The sequence below is a fragment of the Lissotriton helveticus genome, chromosome 3_1 (genome assembly GCF_964261635.1).
Source record: "Lissotriton helveticus chromosome 3_1, aLisHel1.1, whole genome shotgun sequence".
Classification (NCBI taxonomy): domain Eukaryota; kingdom Metazoa; phylum Chordata; class Amphibia; order Caudata; family Salamandridae; genus Lissotriton; species Lissotriton helveticus.
The window spans coordinates 1,563,391,774-1,563,413,388 of record NC_136061.1 but is presented as its reverse complement, the minus strand read 5'-3'; positions in this window follow the sequence as shown (position 1 = coordinate 1,563,413,388).

Below are 21,615 nucleotides of genomic sequence, written 5' to 3'. Positions count from 1 at the left end.
TCTCTGTGCACTTTAAAGACCCCTCTTTAAAGTAACTCCCATTTCAAGGGCTCAACTGTGTATAAGTAATGGGTCGCTGACCCCACCCAATCAGACACTTCTGAACCTACAAAGAAAATCTGTCAGGAAGAAGGACTGATGTCCTGCTACAAGGACTATCACTCAACTGGTCTGCTGCCCTGGAAGAACTGCTTTTCTGTTGTGCTGGCCTGCTGTCTGCTACTCTCTGGCCCTGCTGAGGAAGAAGTGGGCTTTATTTGAACCCATAGTGCAGTCCAAGGGCTTGATGGCTTGCTTCGTGTTTCTGAGACTGAGGGATATTAAAGTCTCACCTCCTGCTCCTGTGCCTTGTCCATTGGAAGTGGACCTAGGGGCTTGCTCCAGTCGCAACAACGCATCTCCTGTCTGCTAGAAGCCAAACCGATACTCAGTCGCAGTTGCGGGAGCAGAATCAGTGCATTGCACTCGGAACTCCAGCACCGCATCCAGAACCTCTACTTTGGAACCAACACATCACTGCCACTGAGTGGAGAAGATCAACACATCGCCCCACCATCACAGATTAACCAGACGCTTCATCTTCTGAATCATCGCACCGGTGCTTCGCTCAACGGACCTGATGCATCACCGCAGTTGAGTGGAGAAATCTGCTACAACATACAACTGCGTGGAAATCATTGACGTTTTAAGAGGTGACTGCTTAAAACTTTGAATCTCCGGAGCTGCTACAGACTGCGCGGCGATCCGGAAACAGGCAGTTGAGCGAGGGCGCTCCTCGGAACAGTAAGGAGTTTTGGTGGTGGGGTTTTACTTGGGGACTTTATGCCGTGTGACTCCCGACACTCTGGTAGTATACCTATGACATATTGTCTGTTTACAAGTGTTAATATCGCCATAGGACGACCATGCTACGGTATGGATTTACATCAGTTTCACCGTCAGGCGTTTGTGACGTTTGTTAACTTATCTTTATTCTGAAACACAGGTTGTGTTCTTGGGAGACTTCTCTTCCGGGTGCCATTTCGAGTTTGTAATACTAATAAACTCGGTGAGTACACGGTTGGGGACAGCCTCATTTGATTGTACAGATTCAGTGTGGATATATGCCTTCTTGTGAATAAGATAGACTGGAAGAAGGGATATGTGTAGTAAGGTGTGGTGATTCATTTGATACAGCATTATACATTTTTTCTTGTCTTTGTTTAAAACCCGGGGTGATAAATGCGATCACTACCAGGGTTATGTAGTGGATAATAATCGCTACAAGTAACTATAGAATGGGCTCATGCTGACACAATTAATTTGGATGCTTGAGAGGGGACTTCTCTTTCTGGCACGTAAATGTAAACATATATATTATGATATTTTTTTGCAGTATTTGTTTTCCGTGTCGTTGGGAACCTCCTCCACACGTGACGATCAAGTTATGATCACTATAGAATAGTTTATTTTGGCACAGTGACTGAATTACGGTTGGGCCAATATCAGGACTGGGAACGACATACGTCCTGAAGAAGACCGGGGTGACCTTTGGGGCGCACTAAGTCGGTCAAAACATGTTGGCACAAGCAGTATCAGGAGGGGTGTTTCGAGAACCTAATTGTCTCTTTCAAACACGACCCATCCTACTTTCTTTTAATCCTGGTTGTGGAGCCCATAAATAAAGGTTTGATTGGTATCCTCAAACCAGTTTTAGAGCACATTCCCATTAACTGCACTTTGTCGTATCACTAGTCCCAGTCACAGGGTGATATTCACTGATCTATCACTGTATGTGTTGTATTTGTAATTGTATTGTATGGCATATTTATATAGCGCTAAACTGTCACCCATAGGGTATCCTGGCGCTTGACTTGGTCAGCCATACGTAACTTTACGTAATTTTGTGTTGGGTATTGTGGTCTCTCATTTTTATTTTTTATCCCCTCCCTTATGCTCCGCCCTGAGTGTAGCTACACCAGGGCATTTTGTAAGCAGACCCGATGATGAAGCATGTCACACACTTCTGTGTGTGGGTGAGGGCAGATTTTCTAAACTGATGTATTTTTTTTCTGTCTCGTGTTGCTACACGTGTACTTTAATCTCTCCACACCTTCCTGTGTGTATACATACCTCTGCCAACTAGAGACACAGGGGCCTATTTACAAGCCCCTATCAACACGGGAATGTCACTTTTTATGATGTTCCTGTGGTGATAGGGGCTTTGTCTTATTTACAAGGCAGCGTTAAGCCACTTAACGCGGCTTAACGCTGCCTTGTAAATAAAGCCCAATTAATCAAAAGGAGAATGGACACTTGTAACTAGTAGACCATTGGCTCTCATGGAACACCCTCATAAACACTGGTGGATATATGCGGTGTATATTTTTCTCCGCCCCACACTCAGCGTTATGGCATAGTCATTGGGTGTCCAATTTTTTGTGGTATATGCCAACCTTATCCAAGGCAACCTCTGGTCTAGATAGCAGTGTCTAGGTATTTGTAAGACATCTCCAGAGGGAAGGTGATGTGCTCAACAAACGAAAAAGGTGATAAACAAGAAAAAAAATTAAAAAACAATTTCTCTCCAACAGGCAACTTTAATATAAAAGGAGATATATTGTTATTAAAAGTAGGTTGGATATAAGGATCAATCGAGTTACTGGATTGCCTATTATCTATCAGTAGGTAGTCGACATGTTTCTGCTCCTTTGGCCCAGCCGGGTCTGTAGAGCATTCGTCAGGACAAATACAAAGAAAAACGATGATGTACTTACACAATTTGTGTAGGTTTCGTAACGGTGTGTGTATTGTTAGACAACACTCGCTAAGAACTCTATTTGGGTTCCTGAAATAGAAAACACAACACAGAAACACAAAAAAACACAAAAAATATACTGTTCATCTTTAGGTAACTTAGAGGTACCTACCTATGTCCAAATTGAAGGACAATGGTGTGCACCAAATTATGGGCAGATATATATGTGAGAGAAAGAAGCAGGAGACACAGAAGTAACGTATATGGTCTTTTTTCATGTGGAGATAATATTTAGGAGCCAACGTTTGTTCCTTAACATACTCTGTTCAATTGTTATTCCTAAACAACTGGTACAAAAAATATATATATATACGGGTATTGTTCATCACAGTCAATTACAAGGTGATTAGTGCACAAGCGGTAATTTCACTGTCATAAGTCTCATGTTGTAATAGGGAGGAGTCTTTGACAGGTTTAAATACATGTAAACACAGTAACCAAAATTGTCAATAAAACTGTGGAAACTATCACAAGGGCCACACAACATCATCGTGAAATCGATCATGATTGGATGTGTCAAGGTATGAGTTTTAAACACATATCTTAAAGTGTAGGGAATCTGTTCATTTATCTCCTCATTCGATATGTATACTGTGACGAAAGGGAAGCTTATTACAAGGAGAACAGTTCTAATCCCTTTCGGGGTAGTCAGATTTATAAATGGACTGGACTCTAGGCTCTATCGTTAAGTAAACAAGAGTTGAGTAAAAAAAGGGGGTTACCTTAACGAAGATTCTCGCTAACTTCCTCAGGGTGCGTGGGGAGTCAGTGTTCCCCGAGCTGCGGAAAGGTGACACAATTATTCACACACTCGGGCTGCTCACTTGGTCTAACTACCTGGTGAGGTCTGAAATCGCCGCCATTCTTACCCGCATGTTGCCGAAGTTAAGACGTATTGTGCTGACTCTGCCCCTGGGTAGGAGGAGGTCATTTCTGGTTCCTCTTTTAACACGTAAGGACGTGGAGGTAAAAAGAGGACTATGGATAGATGTGTTTATCAGACTCTGAAATACTAATTTAAGCGTATTTCTCTCACATGTAATTTGTGTCGGCATGTAGTTTGGTTAATGTAGTAGGGGGTGTCGATAATATCTTATATATCGATATAGTATATTGACATCATACATATTGTTGCAAACACGGAACGGGACACAAGTACCATCCTGCATTCCCTACCATCACTGTTCCAAGATCTAATTTCTCATGATTAGTGTATTATATCAATTCTATGAGAAATAAACTCTTGTGTGTCTTTCCACAAGCAAGAAGTAGAAGTAAAAAAAGGTAGAAGTAAAAAAAGGACTGTGAGATAACTTTCTATTACGACTAACACAGTGCAAACAGCTAGCTGTAACGTGATGTTCTCACATCTACTTCATATTGGCATTCGTATTTCCTGATGTAGGGCGAATTGCAGTGTAGTATATAGTGTGTAGATATAATAACTTAGCATTATTTACATTACAGAGAAAACAGAGGTACAATAAAGTGTTATCCACCATCACTTATTTAAAGATCTGATACTTTATAAATTGCCTGTTTTGATTTCATGAAAAGTGATGCCATGGTATATCATCGTTTAGACCTGTGACATGGGTTAGGAGGCGGTTCACCCACCTCTGTTCTTTTTCAAAAAGTATTTTCTCTGAGTTTGGGGGTTTGTTAGTCAGCATCTCCAACACTGTCCATCTCAGATCATCACAGGTGTGGCCTACCTCCACGAAATGGTTACACAATTTTGTCGTATTTTTCTTCAGTCTGATGTTACTCCTGTGTTCTCCTATTCTCACCTTGATTTTTCTACAGGTCATGCCCACGTACATCTTTTGGCACGGACAGCTCACTAAGTATATTACATGGGAAGAGTTACAGTTTGTATGCTGTCTCTGAGTCCATAGAAGTGTTTCAGTGAGTTGTAATGTTTTCGTTGTGTTAGTTAGTTTACAGACTACACAGGTCCCGCAAGGATAATGTCCGGTGATGGGCATCATGTTCATATCTCTTGCTGATGTTATCTGCATTCTTTTTAATGGCCGCGTGTGTACTAAAGTGTCTTTCAGATTTTTTGTTTGTTTATTCGCGAACCTTGGTCTTGGCCAGTCATGTTTTCCTGATGTAATCATTCCCCAGTTTTTGTTGATTAATTTTTGGACCTCATAAGTTGCTGGACAATATGTTGTTACACATGTCACTAGATCTTTCACAGGTTCTTTGACATGGCTCTGGAGAAGACAATCCCTGTGTTGATGTTTCGCTCGTTTGCGGCATCTGGAAATTGTCGCGGCTGTGTAGTTCCTCGCTTTTAGTTTTTGACTTAGTTCTAGTGTTTGTTGTTTATAGTCACTCTCTTTGCTGCAATTACGTTTGAGCCTCAGGAATTGGCTATAGGGGAGATTATCCCGTAAGGGTTTAGGGTGATAGCTATTGTATGACAATAGACTGTTCTTGGCCGTAGGCTTTGTGAACGTTTTTGTTTCTAGTTTCCCTTGCTCTGCAAAAATGGTCAAGTCAATAAAATCTATCTGTCGGTTGCTTGAAGTGTAGGTAAATTTTAGCCATCGATCTCTCCCATTGAGCCACTCCATGAATACATCCAGGTTATTATCTATACGCCAGATCATGATGACATCATCTATGTAACGTTTCCAGTATAGTATACTGGAAACGTATGGGTTATTTTCATTGAGTACATGGTTGCTCTCAAACTGGCTCACGTAGAGTCCAGCCACTGAGGGGGCAAAGGCACTGCCCATAGAAGTCCCATGGCACTGCAGAAAAAGGTCACCATTATATTCAAAGAAGTTTTCTCTTAAGACCATTCGGCAGAATTCCAATACAAAGTGTTGTGGGGTAGTGTGAGTCCAATTCTCCATGTATAATAGGTCTTCTAGCATCTGTAGAGTATCTTCTTGAGGGAGACTTGTGTATAGTGACTCTACATCTAACCCTACAAGTAACATTGTTTTCGGTATATAAAGCCCCCTTTCACACTATGCTTAGTGTGAAAGGGGAGGTCAATGGGTGTTGCTGTGGGCATTCAACCGCAATACCCTTTGATTCGGACGCTTCCCCCTATTTATAAGGGGGGCGTAAATAGGAGGCAGCATCGGAATAACGACCATGGAAAACCTAGTCTTACCCTGGTGCAATGAAAAGAAATGCTTAATTTCTCGGAGAAATGCTTCATTTCTCCTTGTTTTTGCTGTTTTCATGTGTGCTGCGTTGTGCAGCACACGTGAAAACAGCAAAGGGTCAATGATTGTTTAAGGACAGGAAGGGCCCCCTTCCTGCACATAAACAATAATTTTTTTTTAAATGCTGCTTTGCAACTTCTATGTGGGTTGCATTAAGCAAAACACATAGTTACAAAACAACAATTAAAGATTGTTTATGTGCAGGAAGGGGGACCTTCCTGGACATAAACAATCTTACCCTGCTTGCAGCCACCCTTGCCCTATGGTGCAAGAGTTCCTGCATTGGCGCTAGGTTGCAAGTCTAGCACCAGCGCAGGGGGAAACACAGGGCTGCACCATATTCTTGTAAATATGGTGCACCCCTGCGTTTCTGAAGTGGCAGAGTGAGTCGTTAAGCCAGAAAGGCTAACCCCTCACTCCGCTACTTCCCTTGTAAATATGCCCCCCAGTCTCTAACAGAGATTGTGCAAAACCTTTTCCTATAAAAGCCTATAGTTTAGAGGACGTTTGCTCACATTTAAAAAAAAATGTCATCAACATCGTAAACTTAATTGAATAAAATTTGAAAAGTAGATGAAAGTAACATTTCCAATTTTCACGCACCTCTCTCTGATAGTGCCTTGACATCATGGTCCGTGGAACTGCTGTACTTTACCAGGAGGTATTTTCAACTCCGTACCAAAGGCAGGACAAGTTCTTCACTAAATGGGTATTATGGCTCCTGGATTAATACATGTAGAAGGGCAATAAAGCAAAACACAATGCGTCAGAAAGCCCAACCGTCTAAAATGAGTTTAATGCAAAAATAGCAAGCTGTATGGCAAAAATAAATAGGACAATTGCCATTTCAATTGATAAGAGCTTCTGCCTAGAATGAGGTCAGTAGGAGCATATTGCTAAATGAAATCCAATTTCAACTGTTTAAAAACACTTTTACTCAATACGAGTCTATGGATTAAAAACATGTGATCGATCTTTTTTACTTTAGTAAAACCTATTTAGTGAGGAAGGTGATAGGACGTCTCACTGAAGAAGAAGTGAGACGTCCTCGGAAAGATGGTCATTTTTATGAATATACTGCTGACCTCACTATTTTTCTAAAATCACACTTCTAGTTCCCAATTTTTAAAAATGAGACTCAGCTTCTATGACAATAAATATGTGCAAATGAAAAACAATGAAGAGAATGGCCTATGGGCTGACTAGAGTCCTAGAATTTGGTACACAGTTAAGACTAATTAACACATCAGATTGAAATCAACATGACATACCACTATGGTCATATAACATACCATAGCATGAGGCGACATGTGCATAAGAAGCATCAATGCAAAGCAATAGGACTACATAAACATAATTATATTTCCACATCCCCTCTTTTTTCCGGGTGCCAAATTCATACAACAATTCATTTGTGAAAAGTGTCAGTTCTTCTACCTGTACTTCTTTATTGTAACTATCCTCGTCATCCCTAAGAGTAGCTAGCAGTAAATTATTGTCAATGCCTTGATTTTCTTGTAGACGAAGATGATGCACAATACTAACTTTATCAACACACAAAAATAATGTCCTCCCTGAGCAACAAGATACCAAGGGGATTGAGGTCACAGATAGTGCCAACCTACGAAGATTTAGAACCAGATTTACTAGATGTTTGGGAAAAAGGACTGACGAACAGTTCTAGAAACTTGATCAATATATTAATTGAAAATGCTGAGAGAAAGATCAAAAAATTACTTATTGAAATTCAGATTGTTGAAGATGAGATCAAACAGCTGAACTTACCGGAAGTGACAGTAAAAAATTAAACCATACTAGATGATATACTAACTGCTTTACAAGCAGATATCAAAAGAAGGAAGGCTAGAAAGCTTAAACGCGATGAAAATGACTATAAGACCGGACGTATATTTACATATGCACGCCGGTTTGACTACTTGATAAATAAAGATAAATATTCTAAGAAGAAAGGTGATGTTTCTAGTGTGAGTGAGTTACAGTCCTCTTCTAGTAACATATCTAGTATTGAGAATGAGGAGACGGGTGATATACAAATGGTCACACCTAATGAGAATGTCCATTTTTTAGAAGAAGTTCAGAGAATAAGAATAGGAAATTGAGAAGCAGGAGTGAGATTCCGAGAAACAGCTGGACAAAGGCCTGGAGAGGAACTAGAGGGAAAGGAAGATCCAAAAACAAGACAAGGGATGAGAACTCGGTCATGGAAGAACTGAGTGTCTCCTCCATTAACTCTAAAGAGATAGAGATTATTAATCTTTCTTCACTTGTTATGTCAACAGATATGATTTCAGTTTTGAAAAAAGGTTTAAGTTTCTGTCCGTCGACCAAGACTGAATGGTATTTGGCCAAGATAGATCTCTACAAATTTGTCAGGATGCTGAAAATAAAGAAATTCTTTGCAAATCGAGTATCTGTTACTAGACCTATTATTCAGAAACCTAAATTGAGTAACCTTTCGATACAGGAAATATCTGATACCAGATTACTTCTGTCATTGACAGAGAGTGAGGAGGACCTGGTAACGATGTCCAAATTATTGGATGATTTAGATATTAATCAGAGTTATGTGGAAGGGAGTGGATTGAAAACTAAATCACGGTGGTCCCCTCAACTATCTTTTGGTAATGTAATAGATGCTTTTTATAAGGCAGTCAATCTGGACATAGATAAACTAATTGATTCAGATTTGAAGAGTGACAAGACTACTTATAGAAATAACATAACGGGGGAGATAGAGATGCATTGAGATTGTTGACAGAGAATCCGGATTTGATTATTAGAATGGCTGATAAGGGTGGCAACATCGTTATAATGAAAAAGTCTGATTACAATCAAGAGGTTCTTTCCCAACTGAATGATGACAAGTATTACGAGAAAGTAACAACTAATCCTATACATCTTGTGACTAACAGAATTAATACAAAGTTGAAAGAATGGTATGATCTGACCTTACTTGATCATGACGAATACACATATTTACGAGTAGAATTCCTACATTCTCCTTGTTTATATCGTTGGCCTAAAATCCATAAAAATAAACAGAAACCACCTGGGAGACCAATTATCTCGGGGATCGGTGGGCCTACTGAGAAAATATCACAGTTTGTTGATATTTATTTAAGACCTTATGTTCAGAATTTGCCCTCCCATATTGAAGACACTAAGCATATTTTAAACTTGATGAACAATATAGTAGTTCAAGTTCAAGTTCAAAAGACTTTATTCGGTTTTAATTCAAACCATAAAAGTACATTAACACTATCGACAATTTAAAACATTGAAACATTCAATAATTCTGAGACTTGATCAGAAAGTGCAAAGTGCAGAAAACAACAAATTTTCATACATGAACAGTTCATTAATATTCAAATTAATATAGATTCCATCATTGGTCCAAACAATTTCTCATCCTGAATGACAATTTTAAAAATTCAATAACTTGGAGGATACGGTCACTGTGCAAGAGTTGCAGATACAATAAAGCTGGTCTGATACGATTAAAATTGAGTTTCTTTAAAAGGTCTGCCAAATAGCATTTGCGGGGGTATTCATAAAATTTACATAAAAATATAAAATGCAGCATATCCTGTGGAGACACACCTTCTCAGCCACAGGGAGCTGCAGGTTTAAAATGAGCAGCATTTTTAGGTCTGAACAGCAAATAGTGAAAAATATTAAATCTAAACCTCGTTAACACGAACTTCTCATGAGAAGACAGCGATCCCATCAGGTAAGGCTCCATCACATCCCCTGTTTTTAACATAGTAAATCTTCTTACACTTGGTTTCAGGAGCTCCTCACCTTCCCTTTTAAGCTTTCTGTCCATGAAGAAGGCTCGCTTAACTGCATCCACATCACCCTTCACAATCCCACTCGGATGCTCGAACAAATCCTGGCGGCCAAGCCTAGAGAAGTTCGATTTTAAGTATTTTAGCCAGGGTGTACCTAATGCCTTATCCTGTGACAAATAATCTCTCATAATCAAGTGGGTCAGTGGAATATCTTGATTCAGCCAAAGTTTTAGCCAGCATGTTAATGGGCGTAGTGAAAAAATATCACAAAGGTATTGTGCCCCGAGCTCTTCATGCACTACAAAATTAGATGTGCCTACTGGGACACATAAAAGACGTTTCATAAATGAATTTTCTACAATCTGTAGTTGCTCACCGGCCACATAGCCCCATATTTCACTGCCATAAACAGCAGATGCCACTGATTTTGCGTTGTAAAGCTTCAGCATGGCATTGTTAGGTTTTTTCCCTAATTTGGATGCAAAGTTGAAGATAGTAGCATTCACTTGTACCAATTCCTTTTTCTTTTTGTCAAGATGTGAGCCCCAACTAAGTTTGGAGTCAAAAGAGACCCCCAAATAACTAAATGACTTCGAGATGGGAATAGCTACATTATCTATTTTAAATAAGACGTTTCTGCTTGGTTTTTGGCCAACTTGCATAATAAAGGGTTTAGAATTGTTGACCAGGAGGTCCCTATCCATCATAAATTTATTAAAAGCATTTAATAAAGCTTGGAGACCTCTCTTTGTTCTAGAAATTATAACTGCGTCATCCGCATATAAAAGAACAGGAATACCCCGCCTGCCGACTCTAGGACAGTCGGCCTTTACATCCTGCAATACGCTGTCTAGATCATTAATATAAAAATTAAAAAGAAAAGGGGCAAGGATACAGCCTTGACGCACACCCTTCCCAATATTAAAATTATCAGTTACACATAGCTCTTGAGAGTACCTAACATTAGCACTGGTATTGTTGTGTAAGTCGACAAGAAAATTAACAATCCCACTGTCAACACCCTTGCCCCTCATGGACTGCCACAGCTTTCCCCTGTTAACACAGTCAAAAGTTGAGGACAGATCCATGAAGGCAAGGTGGACAGTACCCTTTTGGGCGACAGTGTACTTACTTAAAATTAAAAAGAGGTTGAGGCACTGTGTAATGGTAGAACCTCCACTGCAGAAGCCGTACTGGGAGATGGACATAATGCTATTTTCCATCCCCCAGTCGGAAAGCCTCATCAGTAGCACTCTTCCCACTATTTTAACCATAGAATGGATTAAAGAGATGGGTCTATAACAGAGAGGGCTGCCCTTGTCCCCTTTCTTAAAAACTGGGACAATCGTTGACGTCCCCCATGACTTTGGACAGCCTATTTTAGCCGCTGCGTTAAAGACCGATTCTAGTATTGGTGCCCAGAAGCTGGGGTCAGACTTATATAAGTCTGGCGGGATCTCATCAGGTCCTGGGGCTTTCCCAGCTGTGAGTCCCATTATTCCCTCAATAACCTCACCTCTGTTAAACCTAATAGGATCACTACTAACAGGGGAAATGGGATTAGAATTAATACTTAACGTGCCACCATACAATTTGGTAAAATGTGTGACCCATTCCTCCTTTGTTATACAACATTCTAATCCATCCCCTGGGTCCTGGGTCAAAAAAGGTCTTTTTACTAACGCCCAGAATCTAGAACTACACTTCAGAGTCGAGGGTTCGAGGATCTCATTCCATGCCTCTTCTCTTAGAGACTCCTTGCGTCTGTTGATGACAGACTTATATTCTTTTCTGCACTGTTGAATATTCTCTGTTATTCTGGGTTTTGTTGTCAGTGCTGCCCTTAGATTACGTGAGGCCCTGGAACAATCCTGATTAAACCATCTTGGACCCCTGGTCGCTGAGTGCTTTACTGGCGCTGACATCAACTGGGACACCTTAGCAGAAATACTTTGGAAAGCACACAGGACCTGACAAGGTTCCACCCCATCTTGAGTACATTTTACAATTTCCTCAGTGCAATGTTCCTTGATATCTTTGTACAAGCGGTCTGGTGAAATCATAGTCCACTTCAGGCGCCTTCTCCCGTCAGTAGTACTCAGCCTGCCAGTGGTGAAGTTCCGCCCCTCCTTAGCTGCCAGGGGCCCCTCAAGAGAACAGTCAGTGGGTTGTGATCACTGAAATCACTGTGTTCGATGTTAAAAGAATGCACAAAAGTCTGCATTGGTACTGTGAGCAGAACATAGTCAATGAAGGTACCCTTCCCGTGGCCCTTAAAAGTGGGAATCTCGAAGCACTTCAAAGGATCCCTGAGTGCCATTGTTGGTAATAAATCCAGATTAGACAACAGATCATTGAAGGCTTCCCCCTCCGAAGTATGTTCCAGATGCAATCCCTCTGTACGTTCACAGTGCAAATCTAAAAGATTTTTAAACAAGGGATCTCCACATGGGTGAACATTGAAGTCACCCATTATTAAAAGGTTGTGGAGACATTCATTCATCGAAGTACTAATAAATACATTCAGAGCCCATATGGGACTAAGAGCTAGACAAGAATTCCTTGCATTATAAAAGTTCACCAGACCAACCTGACAGTTATCTCTACTTAATACTAAACCAATGATACCAGAGTTGTCTGTTAAAATTCTACGTATTTTACAGGAGAGTGCCACCGAAATAAACGTTACCATGCCCCCTTTAGGTCTGCCTCTGCTAGATGCTACTGTAGGGACAAAAAAAGCTTTATACCCTTCAAAACAGTCACAGTTCACTAGCCAGGTCTCCTGGAGACAGATGATCTGAAACTGCTTAATATAGCGGACCCAATTACAATCTGACATCTTAGTGCCCAATCCAGCAATATTCCAGGAGATTACGTTATTTCCCTGTGTGTTCATCTGTGAAATCTCCGTATGAACCGCTTCCCCAGAGTTTATATTTCCTTAGCCCGTAGGCACCTCCCGTCAATCACAAGCCTCGAGGCCAGAGAGCAAGTCAAATCTTTTATGTGTTTCCACCATAAGCCCATCCCTGTTTTGATTAACAACATTATACAGGTGTGGTGGTGCTGGGGCCATGGGCTGAGATTGAAACAGAGGCCTGAAGTTCCTATGTCTATGTGGAGTTTTAAGAAGGTGAGAATAAAAGTATCCAAGTGGTCGGACACATATGCTATTTGCATCAGCCAATAATGATGTTGCTCTTAGTAAAACTGTTGCCACATGTTGGGGATGTCTAAAATTGACAATAATGCAGTCCCCGCTATTTGCCTTTCTAGATGGGCCAATCCAGTTTACCCTTCTCACCGTTAGTATCTCATTGGAATATGCAGTTGGAAATTCACAATTAGAGTTTAGCCAGGCTACTGCTTTATTTTTTAATGAATCATGAGATTCCCCTTGTGACTGTGCAAGATGATCTTCTATAGCTGGAACGTTAGTTAAAACAGCCACGTAAGGTGCACAGTCAGGTGGCAGATTAATATAACGACTTCTTCTTTCTGGTCTGAACTCAAGCCTGCCATCCTGATCTGCAGATCTCGGTGCAGTCACGGCAGTTTTTGGTGGGGGCTTGGCGGAAACAGTATCTGCATTATCTTCTACGGTGATTTTCCGGCAGATCTCCTGAGCCCGCTCCCTCAAGGGACCCTGTCCTATTTCCGCAACCATAGATCTAACAGTAGGGGCCGATGTTTTGTGTATTGACACTAGACGCCCTAATCGATCTACCTCCAAAGCTAAGTTGTCTAGCTTGATAGACATGGGACTAAGCAATTCTTCCATTTTTTCCACCAATTTCCTTTCAAAAGTACTTAGCAGGAGGGTAAGTTGTTCAGAATAAGTTTTAGTGCCCTCCTCGTTATTTCCCTCTGTTGCGCAGGGGCCTAAGAGTGGACCATTGCTAACCGGTGCAGCTGTTTCAGCTCGCTTTTTGATATGCTTACCCCCCCCGTTTAGGCTGAGATTTTCTGCAATTTCTCACTGGTCTGGACACTGGCTTCACTGGTTCTATTTCTTCAATGGAGGTATCCAGGGGGTCTCCCTGTGACTCAGCATGTACCTGTGCTACAGTAGTTATGGAATCCCTACTACTAATATCAAGGGAATTAGAATTATCTAGCGTAGGTGTGTCAATAGCGATGAGAGGCACCTCATCCTGTAGGAGTGGAGCACTACCCAGTCCTAAAGAAGCCCTTTTCTCGTTATTAATCTGATTGACCTTTTTCACTAGGAAGTTATCCATGGTACCTAGGCCAGAGGTGGGCTTGTCTACTTTACCTCTGGACATCACGAGTAATTTAAAAACAAAATCCGAAAGGAAAAACCTGTAAGAGAAAATATTAATCTGAACAGTCACCAAAATGAGCTAGTACAGAGCACTTTGACGAAACAACCAAGTCTTCCAGTTAGGATGATTAAGTCTTACTTGTAATTAATAACGCTTACAACAGAGCCAAAATCTGTGGCCCAGCCCAGTCTCCTCGGGCCTCTGAGGGCCACAGAGGGCCCGCCCTTTGCCCGGGCTTAGCCCGGCATTCAGCTCGCGTCCCGCAATGTGGGGGCTCGAGCGTCTTTATGCGCCTCCTGACGCTGCACACGCGCCAGTGAAACCGCACCGCCGCAGAGGCTGCCGGGATTTGCAGTCCCGGGGCGGCGGCGCTAATGGCGGTGGTATACCAGTCGGCGCTTCGGCACTCCCAATCCGCTCAGCGTGACTCTTGGCTGTGGACTCGGCAGCCAAAGAAACCCCCAGCAGTCCAGGTAAGCTCCCCCCGCTCTCAGGGGCTCGAGCGTCTTTATGCGCCTCCTGGCACTGCACACGCGCCGGTGAAACCTCACCGCTGCAGATGCTGCCGGGATTTGCAGTCCCGGGGCAGCGGCGCTAATGGCGGTGGTATACCAGTCGGCGCTTCGGCGCTCCCAATCCGTTCGGCGTGACTCTTGGCGGTGGACTCGGCAGCCAAAGAAACCCCCAGCAGTCCAGGTAAGCTCCCCCCGCTCTCAGGGGCTCGAGCGTCTTTATGCGCCTCCTGGCGCTGCACACGCGCCGGTGAAACCACACCGCCGCAGAGGCTGCCGGGATTTGCAGTCCCGGGGCGGCGGCGCTAATGGCGGTGGTATACCAGTCGGCGCTTCGGCGCTCCCAATCCGCTCAGCGTGACTCTTGGCGGTGGACTCGGCAGCCAAAGAAACCCCCAGCAGTCCAGGTAAGCTCCCCCCGCTCTCCGGGGCTCGAGCGTCTTTATGCGCCTCCTGGCGCTGCACACACGCCGGTGAAACCGCACCGCCGCAGAGGCTGCCGGGATTTGGAGTCCCGGGGCGGCGGCGCTAATGGCGGTGGTATACCAGTCGGTGCTTCGGCGCTCCCAATCCGCTCAGCGTGACTCTAGGCGGTGGACTCGGCAGCCAAAGAAACCCCCAGCAGTCCAGGTAAGCTCCCCCCGCTCTCAGGGGCTCGAGCGTCTTTATGCGCCTCCTGGCGCTGCACACGTGCCGGTGAAACCGCACCGCTGCAGAGGTTGCCGGGATTTGCAGTCCCGGGGCGGCGGCGCTAATGGCGGTGTATACCAGTCGGCGCTTCGGCACTCCCAATCCGCTCAGCGTGACTCTTGGCGGTGGACTCGGCAGCCAAAGAAACCCCCAGTAGTCCAGGTAAGCTCCCCGATATAGTATGGGAACCAGGGATGATTCTTGCTACATTGGATGTAGTAGCGTTATATACAAACATCAATCATAAACTGGGACTGCTTGCACTGGAAAGTTTCTTGCACAAAAGACCTGCGGAAATACAATCATACTGTCATGTTACTGGATATGACAAAAATGGTGTTAGAAAATAACATATTTTTGTTTGATGACGAATAGTATAGGCAAAAGCTTGGTACCGCGATGGATTCCAGATTCGCTCCGTCCTTTGCCAACCTCTTTATGGGGTGGTTTGAGGCCCTAGGGGCGGCAAATGGGTTGACCACATATATTATTGGGGGCGCTTCATTGATGATTGCCTACTTATTTGGAGAGGTTCAGTTGAAGAAATCCAATAATTGTTTGCCTATTTGAACATGAATTATGTGAATATACGATTTACTACGACATTTTGAACATGTAATATTTATGGATGTTGAGTTATTTATAGAGAAGGGCAGACTCTGCAGTAAAATATTTCGTAAGGAGACGAGTTGCAACTCATTGTTACATGCGAGTAGCTGCCACCCAAAAAGCCAAATAAATGCTATCCCTTATGGGGAGATGTTAAGAGCTAGAAGGAACTGCTCAGAACAGTGTGATTTTCAAACTAATATAGAGGATATGTCAACTAGGTTCAAAACCAGAGATTATAATGTCAATGTTATTAAGGCAGCGAAAACAAGGGCACTTAAACTCAAGAGGGTGGAGACTCTCAAAACAAAAAAGATGTCTTCACGGACAAGAGATGAACATGAGGTAGTAAGATTGGTCACAAAGTTTAGAGCAGGGAGCCATAAACTATATGGAGTGTTATCTAGATACTGGCACCTGCTGAAAAGTGATGTAGATATTTCCCCGTTCCTAAAAGAGAAACCTAGCATTACATTTAGGAAGGGAACTACTTTATTGAATATCATAAGCACAAGTTACCCCAAAACAGTACTGACCCGCAATTGGTTAAGTAACCAACCCTAAGGCTTCTTCTACTGTGGCCGTTGAAGTTCTTGCAGGTGGGCTGTTAAGAAGATTAATGAATTCAAATATAATAATTCAGGTCCACATAGGATTAACTCATTCATCACTTGCGACACGACCTGTGTTATATATGTAATTGTTTGTACCTGCACCAAAATATACGTAGGGAGCACTATTCGTAGATTAAGAGATAGAATGGTGGAACATTTCCGGGCTCTTAAAAATGGAGATACCAGAAATCCTATTGCAGCCCATCTGGTACAAAACTGTGAGGATAAGCAATAGAAGAGGTGGCAACAGAACTTTACAATTAAGACGTAGAGAAGTTATGTGGATATTGAAATTACGGGCAGTTGAATGTGGGCTGAATTTGGATTCAGAATTTCAATATTTTCTTGGCCAATAATAATGCTTCTCTATAGATTGTAACAATATGGGATCCTATTGTACATATATCTCATGCTTCTGTATATATGTATAAATAATGTTGTTATCTGTATCTTTTTAATGTTGCAAGAGGTTACTGAAAAAAAATAGTTTTTGAGGAAATGTATATTATGGGAATGGAGTACATTTAACATTATCAACTATCATTTTCATATATTGTGAATTATTTGTGGTATGAAGTATGCACGTAATATGGATTTTAGTCGTATCTTTGCCCTCTTAATTAATCAATTTATTAAGATAATATCAACATTTGAACTTCTTCCTTAAACCTCGAACTTCCTTTCCTGTATCTTTTACTCTCAGTATGTCTATGGTCTTCCGGTATTAGGAGTGGATATGATATCACAATACACTAATAACTTTCATTGGTAGAACTGGCTCGAAGTGATCACTTCACTGTAAGAGTACTAGAGGTACAGGGATCGAGACTTGGTTTCATCGGAATACATAATTTGTTAATTTGTCTTTGACGATTTATTTATATATATCCTTTTATTTTTTATATTCTATACAAACAATGTATATTTCACGTACACTATATTTGTATAAGAATGGCTTAAACTTTAACAATGAGAATTGGTGCAGTTCCAGTATTCTCTGTACGCTGATAGTATGATGTGGATTACTAGTAGAAAGTGATGATGCACAGTATTACGGATAGAATGGTGGTTGCTGATTGTTTTTATAAATAATTCAATACTAACTACATTGTTACACTAGATTAGATATATATTGATTCCGAATATTATTTTGTGGATTTTTAACTTAAGTAATACGTATTTCCGCTATACGAGTGGATTCTTTACCTTTTCAAGGTGGCGCTTACCCAAATTTACCTTATAAACAGCATCTGTAATGGCGCACGGGGAGCACGCCATGGAATACAGTTGAGAGACCGATACGGTGTTACTGGTGAGTGAGACTTTACGGTCAGCCCTTTAAGGGATCTATTTGGACTTTATGATTAGTATATCAGACCGCTGGTTTATTTTGAAATATAAATTTATTTCAGATCACGGAAATGGTTACATATATTACGGGCAACTTCAGGTGAGATTTTGTATACAAAATGGGGCTTAGAGTGTTTGAGTGGCAATGGACTATATATAAGATATACTCGCTATATTTATTTTTACTTACAGGATTGACGGTTAGAAGTTACTGGAACTGTATTGTAATTTCTTGTTGTTGAACTCGACATATAGGTGAGCAAGATAGGATTGCTGTTTACCATGCTGTTTATTTGTCATGGGGTGTATACTTACCCCTTGTCTCTATTGCAGGTTACTTTTGAAATGTTAAACTCATGATTTACTCGATATTATGGATAATACGTCCTATGAATTATTAACGCATTAAGGTGAGCGTCATAGTAATTGATTTCAAGTCACTTATACATTATTGAGTCGAGTGACTAGTTTCTTAAAGGGATTGTGACTCTGATTATAAGTGAGGTAGAGTGTCACGTTGAGCCACATTTTAGTGATTAATGTCTAGTACGCTGTATAGACTTTAGTAGAAGGATGATACATTTTGACATAATCTTGATGAATTCTTTTTTGTTATCATATATATTTACAGTGTCCGAGTCTAAAGTTAACTAAACAAGTTGAATTTTGGGACATCTTAATTATCAGTTTAAAAAGGTGAAATATTACTTTACTTACTATACTTTACTCTTTGGTGGAGTTGAGCACTGCGGTGGATCTCAAACCCTGGTGACTTGCTGTATTTTTGTTACTATTTTTATAACACTGTAATGGTGTTGTTCTGTATCTTTTTTCTTCTCTTTTATTCGAGACTGTTGGACTCATGGATTTTTTACTTTCTTTAGGTTTTTATTATCTTTGTTAAAACTCATGTCATGATGTATTATAATGAAGTGTATCTTTTTTTTTAACTTCAGCCCTGATGAAGTTATTGGCACAGACTTGTGCATGACGAAACACGTGTTGGCTGGTGTGCTACGGATTGGATGTACTAAATATTTGATTTGAAATAAATGACCACACTGGACAAGATTTATGGGAAGATTCTTACTTGTGGACAACACCAATCATGGCATTTTGAAAACTTTTGATTTATGTTGACTTAGTTTATCTACCAGTTGTATCTGGGCTCTAAATGTGAATTTTCTACAATTAATGATTATTTACACTAAATTACACTTTTTTGTTTCTCAGGGAGGAAATTCTTTTTGTGTATTGTTCACCCACATAGTGGGTATTGTGGGGTTGCCTGGTAGCCAATCTCTTTTTCACCCTTTTGAAGCACTGTATGAATATATTTACCTTATCACTAGACCTTGAACTATGGTAGTGCGCCCCCTCTAAACCTGGTTACCAGAAGAGTTTGTGTAACTAACTTTATCAACACATATATAATAACTGCAATAAAAACGATTGCAACAATTATTTGAAATGTTTTAATTTGTATGGGCCTGAATATGCCACCCAATCACATCTAGAAGCCACCTGGTTGCACATTTGAACTGTTTTGTAATGTTATCTGGTTTCATAGCACTATCCTTGACGTGGTCAGTCTGCTTGTGTATTCTTGCTGAATGAAGTGTAGGGAAGGTGAGTCCATCAGTCGGAACCCAAAATGCATAATGCCTTCAATCTCTAAGAAAAAGGCCGATAGAATTAATTTATGCCTTTTTTTGAGTTAAATTTACGAATTGTTTTCTCAAATCAGGATTGAGTTCATGGTAGTGTCTATGCACTTGATAAACTGGCGTGCAAGGTGTGATATGTGTATATATATGTGATGTATATAGTGTCAAAAATATTTTTCGATTTTTTTCAATTTGTCATACATTTTCTATATATTTTGTAGAATAATCATTTTTGTATGTGGAGTTATTCATGTTGTACAGTGACTGAATATATTGATGTGTAAATATGGAATGTTAAATTGTATTATGTGCTTCTCTGAGAAAAAGAGATCATCCCTTAAAAACTGCTTTGCTGAAAAAGAAAATATAAATTGATGGGTAAAATAAATAACCCAAACCGCCAAAAGCACATAGTGTGGTTTCTTCAAAATTAAATCAAAGGGAGTCATAGATTAGGGGATGACAAAGTCCGTGAGGTTGACACATGGCCCAGAAGGGAGATAGACGTGGGTACCACTCAGCGTGCAGTTGGAGGTGATGAGGAGTTTGAAGGTTAATTGTTCGATGTTGCTGGTGGTACTTTGCGAGGTGGTGGAACATTGGATGGTTTCTTTGAAGATGATAGTTATTCTTTCTCAAGGTCTGTTTGTCCTGTCCTGGTCTGTTTTGTGATCTTGTATCCAGGTGAGGATTGCTGTGGCGGTGACAGTGGCCGATGAGGGAATCAAACAGGTTTTGATCAGGCCGGTGAGAGATTGTATAGAACATCCCCAACTGTGGTGTTCTGTTTAGTGTAGGAGCAAGTGTTGAGTATGCATTTCAGGGAGGGATGTGGTGTAGTGAGATTTGGGTGCGTGTGGTCATATGTGTTGAGTATGTTGGGCATCCTTGGCGTGGTTCCCATAACTTTTTGCCTCTACCGCCTGCATTTTGATGCTGTGCTGGATTTAATTTTTGCTGGCTTAAATGCTTTGGGAACGTTGCTACTGCTGATCAGTGTCAAAGTGATAGTGCTCCCTGTGTAAATTGTTGTTACAATTGGTTCTCCCTCATTGTCATTTTTGATTTACTGATAAGTCCCTAGTGAAGTGCACTGAGTGTGTTAGAGTCTGTAAATCAAATGCTACTAGTGGGCACTGGGGTGGTGTGGTGAGCAAAATAACGATGGATTAAACCCAGATCTGTGACTGGGGGTGATTGTTTTGCCATTGTGCGACATTCCGTCCATCAATTGTTGTTTTTGCATTTGTCACCCCGAGTGGGACGGGTATGCTCAGAATCAAGCTATCCTGGCTGATGACGGCTGATAGCCAGAAACCGGTCCTAGGATGCTTGATTCCGGTCCAGGGAGGACATGGCTTGGCAGTTCGGACTGGACTGTTCCCATGAGGCACAGGGTCAAGATTGATTTGCATATGGCCATGTCTGAACTGGGGTGGTGTGGTGAGCAAAATAACGATGGATTAAACCCAGATCTGTGACTGGGGGTGAATGTTTTGCCATTGTGCAACATTCCGTCCATCAATTGTTGTTTTTGCATTTGTCACCCCGAGTGGGACGGTTATGCTCAGACATGAGTCCTGTGCTCTCCATGCCACTAGAATCAAGCTATCCTGGCTGAAGGTGCTGAGGGGGAGCAGGGGGGGGTGCTGCTACTGCTCAAAGAGCCAGGTCTTGAGGAGCTTTCTGAAGGTGAGCAGGTCTTGGGTCTGCTGTAGATAGGTGGGGAGGGTGTTCCAGGTCTTGGTGGCAAGGAAGGAGAAGGATCTGCCGCCGGAGGTTGTCCGTTGGATGCGCGGGACGGTGGCACAGGTGAGGCTGGCGGAGTGGAGCTGGCGTGCGGGGGTGTAGAAGTTCAGTCTGTTGTTCAGGGAGGCTGGTCCGGTGTTGTGGAGTGTTTTGTGTGTGTAGGTGAGGAGCTTGAAGGTGATCCTCTTGTTGACAGGGATCCAGTGTAGGTCTCTAAGGTGGTAGGAGATGTGGCTGCGGCAGGGGACGTTGATGATCAGTCGGGCGGAGGCGTTTTGGATGCGTTGTAGTCGTGGCAGGTGTTTGGCCGGGATTCCTGTGTAGAGTGCGTT